Here is a 23,002-nt window from a genome sequence, read left to right on the forward strand (position 1 = left end):
CGCCTATGTATGCAAATTAACCGCCATCTTGGTTGGGTTAATTTGCATACTCACCCTGATTGGCTGGTGGGCGTGGCTTGGGTGTAGCAAAGGTGTGGTCAATTTGCATATTACTCTTTTATTAGGTAGGATTATATAAGACAGCTTGTGTGACATATTCCAGGGAGTTATACACCTCTCCCCTTCTATGAACTACAGGTTTGTTTGTTATAAGTAATCCTAGCTAAACCAGGCATATTCTGTTAATAAACACCATCAGTACATTTGTTAAGTATCTGTCATTAGCGTATTTACCAAGAGATTTGACCAGATCTCTGGGTAATTATTTTATTCTTAATACACACTCTGATTTCTGTCAATATATCCTTGACACATATGTCTCAGTTGTCCTTTTATAATTTGTCTTAAAACAGTTTCTGCATTATTTCATTCAAAAGAATAAGCCTCTTTTCCATTCCTTCCTTTTTGTTGCCCCACCACCACCACCAAATGTTGTACTGTTATATTTCATGAGTCTAAAAGGCAGTCTTTTTTTAAAATATATTTTTATTGATTTTAGAGAGAAAGGGAGAGGGAGAGAGAGATAGAAACATCAATGATGAAAGAGAATCATTGATCAGCTGCTTTCTACATGCCCCCTACCTGGGATTGAGCCTACAACCTGGGCATGTGCCCTTGACTGGAATTGAACCTGGGACCCTTCAGTCTGCAGGCTGAATGTCTACCCACTCAGCCAAACCAGGTAGGGCTGAAAGGCAGTCTTGGATATAATGCTAACCTTAAATAACACAAAGGTCAAATTGCCAAATCCGATTTATAGGAATCAGTGTCAGACTTAACCTACTTTGGCTTTACCTCACAAGTAATAAAGATACAACAGCAGAGTGGGAAGAAATTCAGATCCACCAATAACAGATACAAAGGGCTTTCATACATAACTGGAAAATTGTACAGCAAAATTCAATCTTGTTTACAAATATAATAGGGGTGAGTTGGGGTATAAAAAGTCTTCAAATTTTTGAATAGATAACAGGAAAAAAAGAACTCTTCATTATTAGAAGTACTTTTGTGTTTCAAGATATTAATTAAATAGGGGAAGGAGACTAGCAGTTTACTTATCAATAGGGTAAACATATATATATACTAGAGGCCCAGTGGATGAAATTCATGCATGGGAGGGGTCCCCTCAGCCCATCCTGCACCTCTCCAATCCAGGACCCCTCAGGGGATGTCTGACTGCCCTGGGATTGGGCCTAAACTGGCAGTCGGACATCCCTCTCACAATCCAGGACCGCTGGGTCCTAACTGCTCACCTGCTCGCCTGCCTGATCCTCCCTAACTGCCCCCCCTGCCAGCCTGATCACCCCTGCAGGCCTAGTTGCCCCCAACTGCCTCCCATGCTGGCCTGGTCACCCCATGCATGCTGCTGTTCAGTCATTTGGTCATCCCTCACTAACCCCCCAGCTGGCCTGGTTGTTCCATGCATCCTGCTGGTCAGATCTTTGGTCGTCCCTCACTAACCCCCCTGCTGGCCTGGTTGCCCACACAGCCTGCTGTTCAGTGGTTTGGTTGTCCCTCACTAACCCCCCGCCGGCCTTTTGCCCCATGCAGCCTCTGTTCGGTCATCTGTCCGGTTGTTTCAGTTGTGACCGTGCCTGGCTTTTTATATATTAGGATGCTATCTCATTTACTGTTCACAAATATCCTAAGAGCTATTGTTATTACATTTGAAATTCACGTGAAAAAATTGATCATCAAAGGTAAACTACTAACCTAAGAACAAATTCACTGAAGCAGAAGACTAGAATGTTAATCACATTTTTCTGGTCTGTGGTATTTTTATCACATAATTCTAAAAAATTACAGATAAGGGTGAACCAAACAGAAAAGAAGAGTCAATATATCAAAACTATTTAAAACTTAAATTTTAATATTGAGAACCAGGCATCTTTTAAATTTTGAAATGATTGCAATCTGAAAGTGTTATTGAAAGGAGTTTTAGGGATAAAATAAGCAGGTTTATAGAATTTTCGGAATAAAGTGGGTCCATGGGGGAGGAAGGCATAGGTGAGGGTTTGGAGCTGCCAAAAGGCATACATTCACAGAGAGAAAAAAAGGTGCCACAGGATAAGGGGAGAGGAAGACATCCATTCACAGAAGATAGGGAAAAGCCACAGGGTATGGGGAGTAAGAGGAAACAAACTTTCACAGAGGATAGAGAAATGGTGACAAATGGGAGAGAGAGGAGAACAGATTTTCACAGGAGATAGAGAATTCTATCACTGAAGGGGGAGAGTAAGTAGGGGACACCATGTGGGGTTTGGGCTTCGAAGCTGATATAGTGACCAATCAGAAGGGAATATGAAGAAACAAAGAACTGTAGCATTTATAAACTTTAGCAAAAAAAAGAGCTTGGTGGGTTACTGCCTTGGGACACCCCTCCCTACGAGGGAGTCTGTATTTGCTTCCAATAAATTTCCACCCTTTTCATCTACCACCTCCTGTCTGTGGCTTCATTCTTCGAATCCATATGGACAAGAACCAGGAAAAGAAATCGCCCTTGCATCCTGCTCAGGAAAAACAAGCTGACTCATTATCATTATATTATAGGTAAATAATCCGTATTTTTTCATAATTATACAGAAAACAAAATTTTAAAGTATATGTTTTTTGAAACTTTTAAATAGGAACAGCAGTTAAAGAACTATTCTCTCTGAAGTGGAGGTGACACTACAAGGATCACACTAACAACAAGTAATTTTGCAGGATCAGTGAGGTATGTTTGTTGTTGTTTTCATTTTATAATTATTATTTTTAATTTATCTTTATTGTTGAACATCTTACAAATGTCCTCTTTGTTTGTGTGTTTTTCTCATCGACCCCCTCCACCCTGCACCCACCCCAGGCCTTCACCACACTATTGTCTGTGCCCATGGGCTATGTATATATACATATAAGTTTCCTGGTTAATCATCCCCACCTTCCCTCTGAAATTTGTCCACATGTTCTATGTGAGGTATGTTTGTCTTATATGGCCTCAATTCTCTGACATGCCCAGATCATTTTGAAACCATCTATGCAAACTCATATGGATGTGAAGAATGTTAAATTTATAATTTATTTACTCTGGCCACATAAAACTTTTAAAATTAAAGAGTGGTAACCATTGTGATTCCACACTGCACCCCAAAAATCTCATATTTTTTAAAGAGGATGACAACTTAATCTGAAGGCTCCATTTTCATTTTATTCCTGATTACAGAACCCCCTTCTGTTTTGAAAATTCTTAGCTAGCATAGCATTAGTAGAAAAGGAATATATATCTCATGGATGGAAAGATTCATTTATGGATCTTTTGTTGGTATATAGATCCAACACCCTCCAGGGAGAGTCACAAATTTCCATAATGTCCCTCTGTGTACAATTTTGCATTTGATGTTCAGATTTAACTGACAGATGTGTAAAATTACAAATGATTGAATGACTTCCTACTGACTTCACAGCTGTGCTATAGATGCTGGAGAGTGTGAATTACCATAGGGATGGTCAGCAAGAAGCCACATAACATCACACATATCCAGGAGTAAGGCATTCATTTGTAAATAAAGGCTTTGATTTATGCATTTAAAACAACTTTTTTTATGAAATGTAATTTTAAAGATATAATCTTCAGTTTAGGAAACTGGCCATAAGTGTTTTAGTGGTTATGCTATGACTATTATGGAATAGAACTAACAGCATCAAATTAACATAAATATGCTTTTTTTATTGCTTTCAGATTTGATTTTCTTAATTGCTTATGCTTCTTTTTCTATATTCATTTGAAATTTAATGGTGTATGACTCTGTTTGCATTATACCAAGAATTTATTCTGTGAATGTCTTATAATTCTTATTTATTCAAAACTTCAAATCACCAATAACTGAAATTAATCCAGAATTAAATTTGGTTGATAACCTGCAAATTTTGTCATATGACTTAAGTGAACTTTGGAAATTTTACATACCAATTACTCTTACTATCCTTTGAGTTGTTTCTGAAGTTTGCAAATAGGTGTCTTCCCCATTGTGTTTATTATTTGGGGGCAAAAAGTAGAAAAAATGACAATGCCCCTCTTAGTACTTTATGAGGTTAGCTAAGTTGCGTGTGTTTCTTGCTTTAACAACAGTATTTTGTATACATTAATAAAAACATGATCCAAAGAATATTATATTTATCAGTTAGGTTTACTATTCCATAAAAAGGAACTGAAAGGTGTTAGAAAGACAGAAACAGATCCATCTCCCACCCCACAATGTATCAAGAAGCCAGAAGGTTTTACATTTATAGCTTAAGAAAAGGATGTTTAGGTTCCTGCCATTCACCCCCCACCAAAATATTGTTTTATGAAACCATGTGGTCTATAAACTGTGGTGGGAACTGCTGGTTGTCTACCTTAACTTCTCTTCTTCCTCTTTTTATAAAAATTATTTTTATTGATTTCTGAGAGGAAGGGAGAGGGAGAGAGAGACAGAAACATCAATGATGAGAGAGAATCACTGATTGGCTGCTGCCTACCTGGCCCCCACTGGGGATTAAGCCCACAATCCAGGTATGTTCCCTGACCCAAAATAGAACCAGGACCTCCGGGCTCCCTTTTTTCTTAAGACCTCCCTTTTTTTAAGAGAGCAAATGACTACCTGTTTTAAAGACAACAGTTCCCAGGCTCTCTCTCTGAATTTGTGGCCAGATAGCCAAGCAAGTGATCATTAAAACATTTGGTTATTACATTGGCCCATTGCTCCTTTTTCTTTTTCCACTTTATTTCCTGGTATACAGATGAAATAACCGAATCCCCAGCAGCCATCCAAGACCATGATAATGAAACTAACACACAGGGATGTCTCCGTGATGAATTAGAAGGATCATGTGTTCCTGAGAGATGGGATCTACAGTTTCAACCTCCTTCTGCCAACTTTTGCCCATCTTCATTTACATGAGAAAAAAATACCTTCCATTTTGTTAAAACTTACTTTGAACTTCACTATTTCTTGCATTCAAGTTTAACTCGAAGTCAATTTCTAAGACAGCAACCATGTTTTGAGAGGTAACATATAAAGGGACCCCAGTTTTCAGATTCAGAAAGTTGTTTACTGTGATCCAAAAGTACCTGGGAGCCAGTTGTGTAGACTTCATTTTGCCATCCAAATAATCTGCAAATGGTCATAATAGGAGCTACAAAAAAAAAAAAAAGACACACAGCTACATCAGAGGGCATTGTAAAATGATCACTATGAACCGCATAAAGTATCCTGAAATAATGCAAGCAACATACAAATATGCCAAATTTGAATACAGACTAAATTCCACACAAAATTAAAGTACAAAAGTCTGCCCTCATTCATTTTTAATCTTTGTTTGACAGATTGAATCTAAGTTTATTTTGCAGTAGTTGCATTTAGGCTTAGTTCTTATGAGAAATAACCCCTTTACTATATTCAAAATGTGAATTATTGCATTCCAATTTTGGTTATTTGTTGCAACACTTCTTAATGCAATCAGAAAAATACTGACTATCACTACAACAATAGTAGAAAGCTTTAGAAAATTCCAAGCAGGAAATTTTAGAAAATTCTACATAATAACTGTTAAAATAAAACATTCCTCTACTATGCAAGTAGTAGAAGCCATTTTCCTCTCTTGTTCCCAGTCAACTAGACCCTTAGCAGAGCCCAATGTGATCCTGAGGGGAAGAGAATAAACAGAGTGCCTCACATTCAACCTTGCCAGTATACAAGTTAGTCTAATGTAGATAATCAGAAAATAAAAAGAGATGCTATTCATAATAATGAAATAACTCAACCTTGGGCAACAGTGTAAAACTAAGACTGTCCTAGATAAACAGAGACTTATGGTCACCCTAAGTTTGTACCTCTTTCTGAAACAAATCTGTGAATTTAAACTCAGTCACTCACTTATTCATTCAATAATGATTTTGATGCTGACTGTACACTTTAAATAGCTCTTATAAGGATGAAATGATGAACAAGCCAGACAAGGTAAGTATGCTCATGGTTTTTTATAGTGGTGAAAGGAGAAAAGAAATTATTTTCAACAGTTAAAAATAATTTTAGGTAATGGTTAGGTCACCAACAAAGTAATACAGGTTTATATTTATGGAGAGAATTAACATGGAAAGGTAGACAGAAGAAGTGCTATTTAAAGTAAAGCCTACATGATGAGAAGGAGCCATTCAAATGGAAATATTAGAAAAAATCATAGTAGTTATACAGGATAGTAAATGAAAATTTATTGAGACAAGTGTTGGCTTTCTCTATTCAAAGAACAAAACTTGGAAAAATTAAGAAATTCAGGAAATCTACCAAAGTGAGTTTACTGTGGTCTTTTCATTTACAAATTAAATCTATTGAGTACTCTCCCACTCAAAGTAAATTGCAATCTAGTAAGCACATAGAAAAATGAACAAGTACATAAAAGCCCTGAACACAAAGGGTATAATCAGTTGGCCAAAGACTTTGATGAATGTTTGAAGACAGAAAGTTGATGTTTTCATGCTGAGAGTCCACAGAGAAACTGACATTGTTCCCTGAATATCCCATGTAGTTACCGAAATCAAAGCTCCTAAGTAGGAAAGGTAGAAAATTATCAGGCCCATCTCTCTCAGAGTCAATAACTGAAAAAAAAAAAAAATAGAATAATACAAAGTGTTCAAGTTGTTTAAAGGACCCAGTTTTTATACACAGTGAAAACCCCAGTCAAGGAGCAAGACTTTTGGGCTTCAATAGGTCCTACTGGAAATTAAACCACCTAATCAGTGTAGTGGTCTATGGCAGTCTTTCAAAAAACTCTCCCCCCAGCACATCCTCCCCACAAACACTATCCAAAGTAGAGAGTTCCTGTGAAATCTTGCATAAGCCAAAATGGCATAAAAAACAAAGAAGCAATTACCTTAAGCCACATCTTGCTAATGGATGCACAAAACCAGTTGAGATAAAGCACAGATGCTCACAGATACTGTTCAAAGCTGTGGTGCTGGATGCTGAGATGCTGGAAATAGTTCCCAGGGAAGGAGCTTGGTGGGGCCACTCTCACTGCTTGGGGTGCACACTGTCTCTATAATGGCTCCCTGCAAAATGAATGCTGAACACTCTTTTCACTTTTCCTTTTTTTTTTTTTTTTTTTTTGTATAAGGGAAAATATCCTTCTGATTTACTTTGGGTAGTGAAAACAACTACTAGTATAGGTCTTTTGTAAAAGTGAAATAGTGTAAAGCAAACTTGCAAAAAGCAGAGGAAACCTATAACTGCTAGTGACAGCAGCCAATGACTAAGAGTTAACAGGAAGCATGACTTGGAGCTCAAGATACTCTAGCATCAGTTTCCCAGATATAACATTTACCTAAAGATTCATACTTTTTTGTTCCATTTATTTACTCATTCATTTATTAAATTTATTGGGGTGACATTGGTTAATAGGATCATATAGGTTTCAAGTGTACATTTCTATGTTACAAGATCTGTATATTGCACTGTATGCTCACCACCCAAAGTTAAATCATCCTCCATCACCATATATTAGGCCTCTTCACTCCCCACAACCTCCTTTTTCTGGCAACCACAAGACTAACTGCAGACAATATATAGAGAGAGACAAAGATAATTTAAAAAATATAAAATTGCTGTGATGTATTTCATGCATCTTTACTACCAGCCTTTCAGAGAGATTTCCATCATTGTTATTCACCCCAAGGCTAAAACCATAGATTGGTTCTCTACAAAAGAAACTTTTATATGAATATTGATAAAGATCCTATTTGTTTTGGATACCAATAGTCAAAAAAGACTTGGTTTCTATGATTCTGAAGAAATCTTTATGTTTATCCATCATGTTCATTATTGATATGTGAAAGGGGGCCAACTATTTATGATTTCTTTGGCTCTTTTAAAATATGAATAAAATCTGAGGATCTGGAGGCATTTATTTATTCAACAAGTATTGAAACTGACCTGGGTGCTGGCCATAGAGAAATGAACAAACAGACAAAAAACCCTACCCTCCAGAGATTTCATCCTCCGAATGGCTGGGGATGACATACTAAGAAGCATGTGATGGAGCCACTAAACCTTTAGCCCAGCCAAACCTTCAATCTGATCTTGGCCTTGAGTATGTACAAACTGTCATAAAGGGACAGAGTGCATTTGGCTTTGCTCCTAAGAGCAGAAATACCTTAACAAGATGGTAACCTTGATCAGATGGATGTGTTCCAAGGAGCGAAAGTGCAGGCTTTTGTCCCTGTGTGCTTATTTCTGGCTACAGAGTTCACAGCTTTTGAAAGAGTTCCAGAAGTGTCCGTAACACCTTGCTCCTTTGGCTTTTTCCAATTCTGTCCAATTAAGGTCCTAGAAAACAAGGTCAGCTGATCTATGGCATGTGTACTCTACAACTGGAGGATGATTATAAACGAAGGTAGCTTAGTGTAAGAACTAAATGAGAATTCCTGTCTTTGTAACCAATTCCCCAGCTTAAGACTTTGAATAAGCCAACGAAGGAAATTTTGAGTTTAAATACTAGATACAGTTTTTCTGATGAGAGAGAAAAGAGATGGAGAAGAAAGAGAAGGCCCACTTAATCCCCAGGTTTTATGACCTTGAAGGATCAACTCAACTCATTAGAGAAATGTGGACATCACTGTCCTCCATTCACCAAATTTTAACTACTTCTATATTCGTTAAACCCCAATCAAATAAATTAATGTTAAAATATTCTAGATTGTTAGAGCCTAGCAGTAACAAAGGCAAACTCTGGATGAACATGGTCTTGACACAGGCCTCTAAAATTCCCATGGATTAGGGGTAGAATCCACAAAATTTAATTCCAAGGTCTTCAGATATTAGAACTATAAAATAAGTAAAATAAAAATAATGTATACTTATAAAAAAATGTAAGGATTGACATTGTGAGCAAGTAATAGAAATCAAGATGATGAAGCAAATACAAAAAAGGGAAAGTTGGTCTTCTAGAAGTGAGATAAAAGATCATGGAAATTATAAGTCAATGAATAAAGTAAGCAGCAGATTAATCCAAGCTAGAAAATTTGTTAAGTGGAATATAGATATCAACAAATCATCTGGAATGCAACACAAAAAGAGAAAATATATAGAAAGTAGAAAAGAATTTAAGAAACATAAAGAAGAGACAATGCTATACATCTAATCTAATCATCAGTTGCCTCCCCTGAAGGGTAGTATTCTATGAGCATCCACATGGCCATTATATCTTTCCATATTGCATCTTACCATTTTCTCTATCTATTAGACTGCTGATATTTGATCAATGTCAACACTCAGTGATAATTAAAAAAAACAACAACAACTAGGAGTAGAAAGAAACATCCTTAAGGTGATAAAAGTTACCTATATTTACACTGCAGTAAAGACATTTCCTTTAAAATTAAGAATGGCCAAAAGATGCCTACCATAAGTGACTCTATTTAATGCATACTGGGGCACTAGTCAGAAAAATGAGGAAAAATAAAAGAAGAAGAAGAATGAGGAAAGACTATAGAGAGATTGGAAAGACATATAAACTCACATTATTTGCATAGTCTATTATTTTCTACTGGTGAACCAAAATATAATAGAAAATATGAAAAATATACTTTAGCAAGTTATTTGGGGCATAAAATCAACATAGTAGCAACAACATGAGTGGACCTAAGTGAAATAAATTGGACAGAGAAAGACAAATACCATATGATTTCACTTATATGAAGAATCTAAAAACAAACAGACAAACAAAGCAAAACAGAATCAAACTCATAGATACAGAGAACAAACTGATGGCTGCCAAAGAGGCGGGAGAAAGGGGCTTGAGCAGAAAAGGGAAAGAGGATTAAGATGGTTACTAGACTCATCATGCTGATCACTTCATAAGTGTTAAATCACTATGTTGCACACCTGAAACTAATATTATGTTGTATGTAAATAATATGGAAAAAGGAATCTATTTTAAAGACATTTTGTCAGAAGCTGACAAAATAACAGCCAAAGGGGGAGCTGTTAGAAGATAAGAAAAATGCCATTAACCAGGAACAGCACACTGGTGCTGCTGGTGAAGAAGCCTATGGGAGGTTGTTGCCTCTGGTGGTGGATGTGGAGTCCTGTATCATGGCTGAGAGTCAAGAAGAAAAGCCTGGTCTCCAGAGGTCAGTGTCCCAGGAGGACTTGCTCTAAAACAGATTGCTGGAGCCCAATCTGGACTTTCTGATTCAGTAGACCTGTGGAGGGAGAATTTGCATTTGTAACAAAGTCTAGGTCCGTGGTAGGCAAACTGAGGCTCGCGAGCCACATGTGGCTCTTTGGCCCCTTGAGTGTGGTTCTTCCACAAAATACCACGGCCTGGGCGAGTCTATTTTGAAGAAGTGGCATTAGAAGAAGTTTAAGTTTAAAAAATTTGGCTCTCAAAAGAAATTTCAATCATTGTACTATTGATATTTGGCTCTGTTGACTAATGAGTTTGCTGACCACTGGTCTAGGTGATGCTGACCCTGCTGGCTTGGAGACCATGCTGAGAACAACTGCATGAGGCCCAGGTGAGCAGAACCAGCAGCATGCACAGCACCAGAAGCTTGTCAGAAATGCAGAATCTCAGGCTCAAATGTGTCTACCGAATCAGAAGCTCCATGTTAGCGTTAACTCTAACCATGCTTTTTAAATTATCTTTTTCTTTTAGAATAGTTTTAGGCTTACAGAAAAATTGTGAAGATAGTACAGAGAGTTCCCATATATCATACACCATGTTCCCTGTGTTATTAACATCCTACATTAGTATAATACGTTTGTCACAGTTAATGAACCAAACTTGATATGTTATTAACTAAAGTCCTTATTCAGGTTTCCTTAAATTGGTACTTATATTCTTTTCCTGTCCAGGATATCAAATTATGTTGAGCTGCCATGTTTCTTTAGGCTCCTCTTGGCTGTGACAGTTACTCAAAGTCTAGTTTTTGATGACCTGCCAGTTCTGAAGAGTACTGGTTAGGTATTTTGTAGTATGTTCCTGACTTTGGGTTTAGTTCATATTTACTTCATGAGTAAACTGGGAAGGAAGGTCACAGAGAAGAAGTGACATTCTCTCCAACATCATATGAAGAATACATACTACAAAACATGACTTGTCATTGTTGATGTTAACTTTGATCACTGGGCTGAGATAGTATTTGTCAGGTTTTTTAACGTTAAAGCTTCTCTTTTTCCCCTTCTTTTTCATGCCTCCCTCTTTGAATGGAGTGTAGCCCACACTTAATAAGTGAGGACCTATGTTTTAACTTCTTGGGGACAGGGTCTACATTTTGCTTTCCACATTTGGAAGGCTAGCATGTTCCAAAGATGAGTGGAAGGTAGATGGATGATTTTATGTCTACTTAGCTGTTCCCATAAATGTATTACCAGTGGCTCAAGAATTGTGCACAATCGGTACGTGTCAGCGCACACTTTAAAACATGTGGACTCTAGCTGTATTTTTTTTTAAATCTTTAGATGAATAGCCACCTGTTTGGAAGTGAATCTTAATTGCAAGTTAATGATGCCTCCTGGTAATTTACTACTTTAGTTGAAACTACAATATCAGCTGCAGCTCAGAGAATAAGAGCTACAACTCACACAGCTGAATATCATCTGCCAAGGCCCACCTGGACTGCACCTGCAAAACCAGTTGTGGTTTATTTACTCTCACAGTTTATGTCAACATTCCCCAAACAATGCATCATTAGGTTTGAGTTTTCTGGAGACACTGTCTCAGTCCTCCACTCCTGTAATTCCTAACCCATAAGAAATAATTAAGTGAGGTTTAAAGTATCAGGCCGATTCAGAGTTTGTGAAGAACAAGAAAAGTCCTCTGTCTCACAGCTCAAGTCCTTAAAAATAAATAAATAACAGAGCAAAGAGAGAACAAGTAGGAATTGCACAAGTTTTACTATAGTTAGGAGAAGAGAGACAAATGGGGCAACAGTGATATCACAAGAGTTATTGACAAAAAGTTCTGCAAAATTGATTAAAGATACCAGTCAGAAGATTGAAGTAATTCAAGAAATCCAAAGAACGATACATTTAAAAATCTACACCAACACAGGTAAGAGCAAAATGAAGAAATAGACAACTAAAAGATCCAGATAAATTCAAAGGAAACACATATACAATTAAAGGGAGGAGTAACAATATAAAGGAAGTGATAACTGACTTTTCAGAAGCAATAAAAATCAGAATGTAGACAAATGATACATCAATATGCTGCAAGAAAATAAATACCAAACTTTAATTCTATAAACAGTAAAAAAAATTATGAATTTTATGATTACTTAAAGAAACATTCAATTTTTTAAAAACTGAGAAAAATTTGACAGAAGCAGATCTTAACTAAGGCAAATATATGAAAAAGGTATCTCTGTTAGAAGGAAAGTATTTCCACAAAATAGTCAGAGATTTAGGAAAATATACTAGAAAGAAATAATGAAGAAAAAAGAGAAAGAGAAAAAAGGCAGGGAAAGAGAATATTACTTACTATAAAAATGTAGATATGAGAAAATAATGTATCCTTATAATAAACCAGATAAAACTATAATTTAAAATAAATATAAAATATGTTCATTTGAGTTAGGCATTATGTTCTGCTAAAGTTATCAGAAGTCTTTTATATTTTTGGCCCAGTAGATTAATAAATACACTAAAACTAGACTTTCATAGGTTAAATATTAATATTATAATTTCTTAGATAAGATTTCAAGTTTATAGAAAAATATTTTGATAAAAGAATAGAATGGTAAAAGTTATATAAAAGGTATAGGAAGAGAAACAGTATATAGCCCAGCTGATATGGCTCAGTAGTTGGATGTCAACCTATAAACCAGGAGGTCACAGTTCAATTCTCGGTCAGGTCAGGGCACATACCCAGGTTGTGGACTTAATCCCCAGTGTGGGTATGCAGAAGGCAGCCAATCAATGATTCTCTCTCATCATTGATGTTTCTATTTCTCTCTCCCTCTCCCTTCTTCTCTGAAATCAATAAAAATATATTTAAATAAAAGAAATAGTGTACAGAGGACAAATAAAGAGTACAAAGAGTTGGTAGGTTTGACTTAAACATAATAATAAATGTATTAAAGAAGGCATTAAAGTTTCCAGCTAAGAGATAACTGTTGTCAATCAATTAAAAATATAACACAATTATTTCATGATTACAAAAGACATAGCTACTATATATGCATACAATATAAAAGTATAAGGTACTATAGCTGTATTATTAATAGACAAATGAGACTTGACAGTAAGCAATATCAACAGCAATACACCAAATTTGAAATACGAATCATTTGATGTTCATAAATGCAAATTTTGACAATCTGCTATAGAATAAAATGATATACAGTAATTGTAATAAACCAAAAATAATACTTAGAGATATCTTGAGAAGACTAAATAGCAAAAGAGTCCTAGCCAGTGTGGCACAGTTGGTTGAGAATAGCTGTGGACACTGAAAGGTTGTGGTTTGATTCCCAACCAAGTACATGCCTGGGTTGCTGGCTCCATCCCCTGTAGGTGGCATGTGGGAGGCAGCGAATGGATGTTCCCTCTTATATCAATGTTTCTCTCTCCTTTCCTCTTCCTTACCCTCTCTGTAAAGAAAATCAATATTAAAAAAATCTTTAAAATTAAATAAATAAATAGCAAAAGTGTCCAAGAGGAGCCCTGGATGGCTAGCTTAGTTGGTTAGAATGTCATCCCAACATGCCAAGGTTGTGGGTTTGATCCCCAGTCAAGGCACATACAAGAATCAATCAACCAAGGAATGCGTAAATAAGTGGAACAAATTGATGCCTCTCTCTCTCTCTCTCTCTCTCTCTCTCTCTCTCTCTCTCTCTCTCTCTCCTTCTCCCCTCTTCCTCTCTGTCTAAATTCAATAAAAAAAATAAATGTTGTCATATGTAATGTATATGTTGTAAATTAGGAAGACAAAATTGTGTTAAAAATAAAATGTAAGTCAAGAGTCTGAAAATATTCAAAAATAAACTAAAAATAGTAAAAATAAACTAATGTGTAACACAGCAGAAAATAACAAAAATAAAGTCAAACATACATAAACAAACATTTTAAATACATTACTATTTTGAATGATAAAAATTTGATAAATTTGTAAGAAAGTTGATCAGAACTTTATTATATATACAACATTAGGGCCAAGAATGGGATATATATCAAAAACAAAAACAAGACTGAAAAAATAAAACATAACAACTATTTTTATTAATGAAATAAAATTTAACTTTAAATAGAGAAGAATAAAGATAAAGTAGAAAACCTGTAAAATCTTATAATAAAATTAATTTATATTTATTCAATTACTAGAAGCCCGGTGCATGAAAATTCATGCACTGAAGTGGGGGGTCCCTCAGCCTGGCCTGCCCCTCTCACAGTCCGGGAGCTCTCAGGGGTGGGAGGTGACCTGGCAATCAGGGGAAGGCGATGCCCCCATCACACCTCTGCTGCTGCCACTGCCAGCAGTGCAAGCCTCGGCCGGCCCTGGTTACCTGAGCCTTGGTTGGCCCTGGGCAGCTGGGCAGCTGGGCAGCCGACATCCAAGGCTTGCCTGTGCCTCGGGCCGGCCCTGTGCGGCTGGGGAGCTTAAGGGACTGGGGGATTCCAGAGGCAGGCGCGTGGAACAGTGGGGCCCGCCTGGTGGTGGGCCTGGCTTTGCTGCGCACCTGCTGCCCCAGCAGGGCTGAGGGGACTGAGTGCCGCCATCTTGTGGCTGTGGGTGCCGCCATCTTTGAGGGCGGGCAGTTAATTTAGCATATTCCCTCCTTATTGGCTGTGGGAACCACCACCTTTGAGGGTGGGACAGTCAATTAGCATATTCTCTCCTTATTGGCTGTGGGCGCCGCCAATTTTGCGACAGTGTGAGGGTCAATTAGCATATTCTCTCTTTATTAGATAGGATAAAACAGTTAATAAATAATTTGATTGTAACATTTATTTATTTATTTATTTTTAAATATATTTTATTGATTTTTCACAGAGAGGAAGGGAGAGGGATAGAGAACTAGAAACATCGATGAGAGAGAGACATCGACCAGCCGCCTCCTGCACACCCCCTACCGGGGGACGTGCCCGCAACCAATGTACATGCCCTTGACCGGAATTGAACCAGGGACCTTCCAGTCCGCAGACCGACGCTCTATCCACTGAGCCAAACCAGTTTCGGCCTGTAACATTTATTTTAATAAAGAACAGAAACATTACAAATCTTTACCACAAAGAAAATTCTGGGCTCACAAAATTTTCCGTGAAAACTCTAAAAATACTAAAGGAAAAGCATAATACCTATCATACAAACTTTTGAAGACTATAGAAAATTAGGGAATACATCACTAATCATTTTATGAGTCTTATCTAATTATTATTCCAATAAATGGCATGACAGTATAGGACAGCAAATTACAGGCAACTCTAATTGACAGACATAAATGGATGTCTTAAGTAAAATGTTAGCAAACTGAAAGAAAATACTTCATAGCATAGTTGGTTTAATTCCAGTAATAATGGATTGATTTTTAAATTACAAGATCAATTATTGTAATACATATCTGATACAACTGGAGAAAAATATCACTTCTGTCACATCGAATGAAGAAAAGCTTTTGATTAACTGCAATATATATTCATGATTAAAAACACTCCTAGAAAATTAGAAATAAAAGTGAACTTCTATAATCTGAAAATAATTATATCCAAAGCCAATAACAAACATCATATCAATTGTGACATGACACTTTTCTTTGAGATCAGGAATGAAACAGATGCCCAACAATGAATGAATATCACATTGGGCAATGGTATTTCTATTCTACAGTTTGGTCAGTGTCTCAAATGTTTTATATATATAGTCTTGTTTTTGTTTTTGATATATATATATATATATATATATATATATATGTTTTTGTTTTGTTTTATATATATATATAAACATGTTATATATATGTTTGCATATGTATAACATGCATGCACATATGGCAAATAATATAATTTACTTGTGGCTTATTTTTACTTTATATACATGAACTTGTCTGTTATGTATTCTGCATTGCTTCTTTCTCTCAAACATAGTATATTTGTGAGATTAATTCATATTTTGTGTAGCTATATTTTATTGAGATTTATTGGTTCAAAGTATTACCTTATATATATACCAATTTATATTTCCGTGCTACTGTTGATGGAAATTTGAGTTATTTTCAGTTCAGGGCTTTTATAAACAACTAGAAGCCCGATGCACAAAGATTCATGCAAGAATGGGCCTTCCTTTCCCTGGCTGTTGGCACCGCTTTTCCACTCCAGCCCCACCTTCCCACGCTGCCCAGAGGCACTGGGCAGTTCTGGTGGTGCGGAACCCCTGTGTCGTCACCATGGTGATGACACAAGTGTCCAGCCCCACCCTGGCCGCTTGGTGCCTGCTTATGCAAATTAACCAGCCATCTTTGTTGGATTAATTTGCATACTCACTCCTGATTGGCTGGTGGATGTCATGAAGGTATGGTCAATTTGCATCTTTCTCTTTTATTAGTGTAGATGCTGTTATAAACTGTTTTGACACCGTGGTGCATATTTGCAAGACAGCTAGAGTTTATTCAGGGTACCTATCTTCAATTGGTATTGGTGCATCATATAATATTATTGGCTTGTCAAAACTGCTGTACTGTTTTCCAAAGTCACTGTGCCATTTTTTACTCTCTTCTCAGTCAACTGGGAGGGTTCTGTTGCTCTACATGGTATAACTCACAACATTTGTTATACTCAGATTTTTTTAAATTATATCAGCCTTGAATCCTGTTTGATATATTTGTTGGCCATTAACCAGCTCCTTTTAAAAAGTATCTGTTGAAGGCTTTTTCTCATTTTCCCTTTTCTACCCTTATTAATTTGAATTGCATCCTGTGTATAGTAATACACACATATATCACATGTGTATATATGGAGAGGTTATATATATGTACACATATATGTGTATATGGAAAGGTTGAAACAACCATATATATATACACATACACATATTAAGTTTTAAATGTTCAAATGCCTTCTATTTGGTGGGTTGTTTTTAACGTCTCAATAATGTCTTTTGATGAACAAAACCTTTATTTTTAATAGTTATATTTATAAATATTTTCCTTTATGGTTTATGATTTTTTATTATTACTGGATGTTTTACTTTCCTTATAATGGTTTATGATTTGTATGTTGTTTAAAAAATCCTGCCCAACTTCAAATAAGTTCATGATAATATTAGTTATGTTAACTGCTTAAAAAACATATTTTTTTTCTATTCACAGTTATGTCTTTAATAAACCTGGAATTAATTTTTGGAAATTATAGTGTAGGACATCAATTTCATCTTTATGTTGATATGGAGTTGTACTATCCCCATTTATTAAAACGTCTATCTTTTCCTCATTTATCTATCATAACATATTTTTCACATATCAAGTGTCCATACAAGTATGAATCTAGCAAGGGCTCTTTTTTGTGTTCTAATGTCTTTTTCTCCATTGCCTGCAACAATTAATTACACATTGTGTTTATCCATAAGCTGTATGAAAAATTATGATAATTTGTAGATAAAAACCTTCAACTTTTTTCTTCAGAAATACCTTACCTATTCTAGTCTTTTAAAATACATATGTAAATTAGATGGGTATATTATTTATACTATATATGAATAAATGTTTGAAGTTTAACAAAAATATTTTATGATATGATTGGTATTACATTGAGTCTACATGTTAATTAATGGGAAATTAATATTTTTATGAGATAAAATTGTTAAGAACCATGAAGGGTCTGAAATTTTATTTTACAGTAAAATATCAAGGTTGCCTGCCAGTTTCACAAATGCTGGTGTGAAACACATTTGTCTTAGTGAACAATAAGCCCAACTAGCCTTTGCTCAGGAAGGAGATATTATCTTTATTACACTGGACAGTGAACAAACCTTCCCTCTGCTCAGGAGGGAGATACTCCATCTCTGTCTTCTAAGGCTGCTTATGATACCAACATCCCAGAAAGGATATTGCAGAGTCAAGGTGTGAGTTCACATGAAAAATATATAGAAAAATAAGATATCAATGAACAGTTACATCCCAATAGGAATCTCCCTATCCATGATCATGGCATATTTCAATTTTCATTTATTTCTACTTTAATGTATCTAGATTTAGAATAAATATTAACTCTAGGAGAAAAGAAGAGGATTTCTATGTATATGCTCTTCTAAGGGACTTCCTCCTGGCATAGGCAATTTTTTATAACTTGGTCTTCATGACATTTACATGGGGCTTTTCTTTATAATTGGTCCTTAAATTATACATATTGTTTTAAGCATATATATATATATATATATATATATATATATATATATCATATTTTGTGTTAAAATAAATGTTTAAAAATATACTTAATAATATAATATGGTTAATTCTCCCAATAGGAGACAAGTACAATATGGATTTGAGCTAACTCCTGCCTCTATTGCATTTTTTGTTAGCCTTGGTCTATCTCTGTTTTTTTCTCCACTCTTAGTTAGTATTCCCCAGGAGTCCAAGCTGAGGCTCTGGAACATGGGGAATCAATCACAGATACTTAGTAACTGCATTCCATTTGTAAGCCTGATGGAGGAAGAAAGACTGCAAATCATTATGCTTAATCTTTTAGATGGATGAATTTAAGACATGGATACCTTTGTTAGATTTATAAAGATTTTTAGACACTGTTCCTTTGGGGAAAAAAGGTGTATATTTAAATGTACATATACACATTTTCTTATGTATAATTTTAAAAGATTTGTAGATCCAAAGAACATCCACAGATCAACTGTGCAGCCAGGGCTTTAAGGTTTCTTATTGAGAGCCAGTGTTTGCCAGTGCTTTAAATTTCCAAACTATTTGAAGATGCAAAACATGCAATTAACAACACTTAAGAACAATAACATGCAGTGCATGCAATGCGCCAGACAAGTGGTATAACCAGTAATGACTGTATTGGCTTCAAGAAATGAAGGATCAGAAAAATCTCGGACGTTGAGGAATGGTTTTATGGAGGAGATGAGACCTGCATGACAATTGAGATGGAGGAAAGTACAAAGAATGGAGACACCTTCTAAATCACTGGTTCTCAACCTTTCTAATGCTGCGACCCTTTAATACAGCTCCTCATGTTGTGGTGACCCCCAACCATGGTCTTAGGCTCTACAGCAGTGGTTCTCAACCTGTGGGTCGCGACCCACAGGTTGAGAACCGCTAACAGGGTCACCTAAGACCATCGGAAAACACAGATATTTACATTACAATTCATCAACAGTAGCAAAATTACAGTTATGAAGTAGCAACAAAAATAATTTTATGGTTGGGGATCACCACAACATGAGGAACTGTATTAAAGGGTCGTGGCATTAGAAAGGTTGAGAACCACTGTTCTATATAAAAACAGCAGGCAGGGAAAAGGCAGGAAAGTAAAAAAAAAAAAAAAAAGCCTGAATATTTTAGGTAGTTATGATGAAACCCAGGGGATGTCAATATTTAAGTATCTGGTAATATGGAAGGACTAATCATCTACACTAATAAAAGAGAAAGATGCAAATTGACCATACTTCCATAACGACCACCAGCCAATCAGGAGTGGGTATGCAAATTAACCCAACCAAGATGGCAGGTTAATTTGCATATGCAGGCATGGAGTGAAGACTGAAGGCTCTGCCCAAGTGAAGACTGAAGACAAAAGGCTCTGCTGCAGCCAGAGCCAAGCCTGCAGGCTGAAGGCTTGGCTCTGCTGCAGCTCAAGTCCTGGAGGAAAACCGGTGCTGGCAGCCAGGGGAAGGAAGGCCTACTGCACGAATCTTCATGCAACAGGCCTCTAGTATAGGGATAATAGCACTGCAGAAAAATATTCAATGTACTCAAAGTATACTAAAGAGAAAGTCAAGAACATTTTTAGTTGAAAAGGTGGTATCTACACTAAGTCTTGAAGTAGAAGTCTGGAAGATAAAGACAAATGAATAAAGCACTGTAGGTACAGGGTACACCAAGGTAGCAAGAATTTTCCATGTGTGGAGATTTATACTTATTACAAGGTGTCTAACAAATGGCACTGTTGAGATTACTGGAAATTTCAATTTCCTTATTGATTTCTGATTTCTTCTTTGATAGTGGACATAATATTTTGGCAATTATTAGAATAATTAACAATAATGACAACTATCCAACATACTCTACCCAGAATATTTTTATTCAAGTTACAAGGGTATGGTTTGAAAAGAAAACTTAAGACAGCAACCAGCCAGCTGAAGAGAAAGAATATCTGAAGATCTCATTATATTTTTGTATAAGGATGCTTGCTTTGGGGGCCATTGGATACACACATGGCTGCTACTCTCCTTTATTATAGTCATAAAGAGGATCTGAAGCTCATAAAAAGTATCTGGCAGATTTGTAAAAGATATAACAGCTTGTCACAGAGATTTCTACAGAGCCATCTAAGGAAAAATATCCTTTCCAAAGCATAACTAGGAACTATTTATGTTAGAAATGCCTACTTTGTCACAGTAAACTGAGTATTCCTCCTATCATCTAGGGTGTCAAATGGGGACCTGTTTTCTTTGACTTCTCCATGATCATCCGTCAGCAGTGTATGCATGGAGTGTGAGAATTTAATACTTGTAGAGTAAGAGCATGTTTTCCTGAGGTAAAAGTCAAGTATTTTCACAAGGTATTTAACATTGCAGAGTTATTAATTTTTACCTATCGTATAGCAGTTCTAGACTAACACATGGCAGAAGAGACAGCTACCTCCATGTTGAATTTTGAGAGGTATTTAACTCTCTTTGCTACTAATATGACCCACTTTGCCAGAAACATTCATACTATTTAATTTGACCTTTAAATTTAATGAACAGAAGGACCATTTAAATGTTATAATGTTATCTAGGAGCTTATATATATATCATCAGCTGATAATAAATTCACTAAAATTGGCTTTTTAAATTAGTTTCCAAGGCATGAATTAACCCTCTGAGGGATATAAAGTGGTAAAAAGAATTGTTGAGAGTTGTTTTCAAAAATTTCCAGATGATTCATTCAACCACGAAATCTTGGAAGAAAGAGTTCAGAAAATGTAGAAGGGATAAAGAACACCCTGACTGTGTATGAAGGTTAAAGAACTCTGAAGTAGATGAGAGAAAGAGGCAGGGAGAGGAAGAGAGAGGCAGACACAGAGACTGATTGGAGAGTTTAGAAAGGGAGCTTAATTGGGAGAAAATGCTGTAACTGCCGAAATGCCCCAGAAGCATTAAATGGTGGTTTAAAATATATGGCTGTATCTCTTATAAAATATCACAAGGTCAGTGGTCAATTCAGCGAAGACCTAAGTTTCTTCAAGCTCTCCCACATGTCATTGGCTTGGGTCATAATGACATCTGGTCCTGGAAGTGACTACCACTATAACACCTCAAAAATATAGGTGGGCCTTCTGGCCACATGAAGACTTCTAGGGATAATCATCTGAAAGTCCAGCAGTAAAGAGAAAAAAACTAAAACAGCATGCCCTGTCCCGAGAACTCTTCCCAGAACCTACACCATTCCGATTCTTCATGTATCCCTTTTACTAGAACCTATTCATATGGCTATGACTAAAAGCAAGGAAAGTTGAAAAAGTGGCCTTTTATATTCAGTTACTGTAACTCAGTTTAGCTTCAAGAGTTTTAATAATAAGTTTTATATCCTATTACACTAGATTATGTAAATGTATTTATTTTTTGTTAAGGAACATTGTTTCCTAGGTCATTAAAGCAATTCAGATATTTGCTATGTCAGCATTTTTTTTATTATAAGAGATTTAATTATAATAAACCTGTGTTCAACAAAGGGATGCTTTAGAAATGAATAAACTCCAATAAATACCTTCTTAGCTTTACATAAAGAGCACAACAGGTATGGTCCCATAGTCTTATTTTAGTTTCCATAAGCCATGATCACTTCATGTATAAAATATGAATAACATAGAAGCTGAAATTTTTGGTTTCATCAAAAGGATGATGAATTAAATAACAATGTTGATAACTGATTTCCCAAAACAAAACCTTTATATTTTCCACATAACCAATCCGAATTCATAGGCGTTATTACAGCTAAAGAACTAAACATTGATACCTCAAGCACAAAATGTCGTCTACCTGTACAACACGTCTAAAATGAACTTAGGGCCATGTGGCCACATGAAAATGTTTAGAAAGCAAACACCATCACTAAAGGTTGGGCATGCTGAGAAGGTTTTTGTCTCATTTTGCTAGTTGTTGTTTTTTTTTTGTCCCTCATAATGGGGAATTTAATACAAGTCCCTAGCCTGAAAGATTTAGGCACACTAAGCAAAATATTAAAATAAAAATTTGGTAGTATTTTGGAAAAAACAGTAAGCCTCAGTGATGTACTCTGAACTAAAATAAAAATATTAGGTTCATAAATACCATTGGAAGGCCAGTGCTGGTCTTGCCAATGATTCATTAACAAATCACCATGTTGCCCTCAAGAGGGAGGACCCACTTTGATATCATTTTTGTGGGGGATTTGTTTTATTATTAGTTTTATTATATTAGTATTATTAGCTTAGTGCTCTATACAGTCAGAATGAACATTAAAAAATCATTGTCACTATTTTTATCCTAATTATTTGAACCCTTAATTCTTAATTTTAAATACCAAGCAGATTTGATAGAGTAGTCTCAAGCTCATGGGTGTTTAAAGAAAAACTTTTCTTTTTATGAAAATCATAAGTAGGAGAGAGACATTTTCTCTAAAAACTATGACTAATACTTTAAGTACAATCATATATCTTTTCAGGGTACTAAAATGTTATGGACTATTAATATTATTTTATTTTGGTAAGAAATCATTATAAATTTTAAAATCTCA

This window comes from Cnephaeus nilssonii (genome assembly GCF_951640355.1).
Source record: "Cnephaeus nilssonii genome assembly, chromosome: 8".
In the NCBI taxonomy this organism is placed as follows: Eukaryota; Metazoa; Chordata; class Mammalia; order Chiroptera; family Vespertilionidae; genus Cnephaeus; species Cnephaeus nilssonii.